The sequence below is a fragment of the Etheostoma spectabile genome, chromosome 13 (genome assembly GCF_008692095.1).
Source record: "Etheostoma spectabile isolate EspeVRDwgs_2016 chromosome 13, UIUC_Espe_1.0, whole genome shotgun sequence".
NCBI classification, from domain to species: domain Eukaryota; kingdom Metazoa; phylum Chordata; class Actinopteri; order Perciformes; family Percidae; genus Etheostoma; species Etheostoma spectabile.
This window is the reverse complement of record NC_045745.1, coordinates 977,240-979,843: the sequence shown is the minus strand read 5'-3', so window position 1 is coordinate 979,843 and position 2,604 is coordinate 977,240. Positions and strand designations below refer to the sequence as shown.

General features: G+C 40.3%; 1 protein-coding gene across 1 annotated transcript in view; it reads left to right on the top strand.

The window, feature by feature from the left end:
- The first annotated feature begins 1,633 nt into the window (after window positions 1-1,633).
- lim2.1 (lens intrinsic membrane protein 2.1) overlaps window positions 1,634-2,604 on the top strand; it is a 4,364-nt gene continuing 3,393 nt past the window's right edge. The window contains exon 1 of the mRNA XM_032534448.1: window positions 1,634-1,869. The gene's annotated coding sequence lies outside the window, so the exon portion shown is untranslated. The remainder of the gene's footprint in view (window positions 1,870-2,604) is intronic.

Here is a 2,604-nt window from a genome sequence, read left to right as displayed (position 1 = left end):
CTGCGCAAGGCACAGTACCCCCCCACCCCCCCAACTGCTTAGGGAGCTGGTCCATGACTAGCAGCCCACTCGCTCTGACATCTCTTCATTAGTGCATGAATAGGTCCTGAACATTTGTGTGTGTACTTCAGGCCTGTGTGTAGTGATTACTAAAAAACAGAGTGTAAATTGTAATTTCCTCACTCAAAAAATCTAAAAAATAAGTAAATAAAAGTCCCGTCAAAGACACTTTATATTAAAACATCTTAGATTCAAATTTATTCCACGGGAATGTCATACAACATACAACATAAACCCCAAAAATGTAGACCATTGCACCATTTTACTTTTTCTAAAGGGGAACTCAGGGGTATCTCTGTGCAGTATGACTTGCATTGTACACTTTTCCCAGCTTACGAAAATACAGCCTGAAAATGGCTGGACGTGTAAAGCACAAACACACTTGCTGTACACCTTCCACATATTGGAGCGGTTGCCTGCCGATTGGAAGGTTGGGGGTTCGATCCCTGGCCCTGCAGTCCCACGTCGAAGTGTCCTTGGGCAAGACACTGAACCCCGAGTTGCCCCCGGTGCTGCGCATCGGAGTGTGAATGTGTGCGAGTGTTTATCTGATGAGCAGGTGGCACCTTGTACGGCAGCCTCGGCTACAGTGTATGAATGTGTGTGAATGGTGAATGTATCCTGTATGATAAAAAAGAGTAGTCGTTAAGACTAGAAAAGCGCCATATAAATACAGCACATTTACATTTACATATTAATGATACGCATACATGCAGAGGAAGTGACAGCAGTATTTACAAAGGAAGCATTTTCAGATGGTTGACTTCATCAACTGCACAGTTACAGTGTATGCCACAATAATCCATCCTTATCTTTATCAAAGGCTCAAAATGTACTGCCATACGTGGGATCAGTGCAGGTAAAGGGGGATCTTGACCATTTATGATTTAAATGATAATCAGGAGTTTTAGAAATAAACAAAAAAATGTATTTTATCAAAATGCTCTGGCTGAAAATTGTGAAGCGGTCGCTCTGACTGAAATCACAGCAACATAATTACAGAAAAACATGTAACATGATCATGTGGTTGGTCAGTTTAAATCATTTTGTACACTGCTCAAAGAACTGCATTTACACTGTGCAAATAAAATATAAGTGACATTGTGCTGGAATACAATCCACATATCTGCTGTCTCAAAGTTTTTAATTGCTTCTCCAACTTGAGAAGCAGTAACAACAATAGATTCTCTCCGTATGCATCTTGTGATTCCTATAGACTAAAGTACAGTTTATGAATAATAGATTTCCCCTGGATTGGTAGACTATCAAGTGTACCCAGTGACTCGTGCACACATAACTTCATATTTACTGCAAATGTAACTTCAAACACATTTGCAAAACCCCTCAATGTACTTAGTGTAGTCATGTTTACACTGTATAGGCATATTAAGACTTTCTAAACAGTGTGACGATGTTTGCCTTCAAATTTAGACAAAAATTAGAAGCAGAGCAGCCAAAGACTGGGATTTCACGCCTGGCTTGCCCTCCACTAAAGCCAGTTCAGCCCTCTACTTTCAATCAAAACCATGAAGTCATCAGTATTACTTCAGCTTGTCAAGCTTCGGTCGTTTCTGTTTTTTCAGCAGATTCCCAAACCACAAAACTGGTGGTTGCTGATTGGCCAGTGTTGGGCCTGGCCTATTGTCTCGGCGCTGTGTTTGTTGGAGCCCCAGTTTCTCCCTATTCATCGCGTCAAGCGCCGGTGCTATTAGCCTGCTGGAGACCTGCCTGCCTTGGCATTGGAGGATCTTGTTGTGTTTTGTCAGTTAACCCTGTCTCCATAAATCTTCATAAAAGGGGTTGATTGAGGTAAGTTAATATTGAATGTTGTCCAACAACTCTTGGTGTTCATTTTTGCGTTTGTTTATATTTATGTGTGCTATTTTTTTTCCACATGTGGATGCAGCGCTGCAGCTCCTACAGCTGCAAGGGAAATGCTGCAAGTATTAGTTACTGCTGTGTTAGAAAATGTGGGCACCAGTTTCTGTCTTACATTTTTGTCTTTTAAAATGTCTTTATATATCAGTCTCATAGTATAGTCTCAATGTATTCACACTGCAGCCAATTAGTTACAAATGTGCAGAATGTAACTGCAGTGTAAAAAAAATGAAAAGACATTCAAACCCAGTCTCCTCCAGCGGCCTAAAATGATTGAAAACTACAGATTGAGAAATGTAAGCCTCAGTCTTAGTCTTATTTTTGTATCTTGATGGGTCAATTTTCTCAGATATTTTACAGGAATATCAGAGATTTAAAGGCAGAGTTGAAGAAATTCTGGAGAAAAAGTTGAGCAATACAGTCAGCCTCGAGGTCAGTGCCAGTAACAATCAAGGACCCTCTCTGAATTAAAAAGAAAATAAACTGCTTTTTTTCAGGGAATTTATCTTGCTTGGAAGAAAATATAATTTGATACATGCCAAAAAACATGGGAATTCTCAGACAATTTTCATTTGATTTACATGGTGGGGATCAAATGGATTCAAAAAGTGCTCTGGTCTAGACTTAGACAGCTGCTGGAACTTGCCAGAGAGGCTGCTCAGAGGA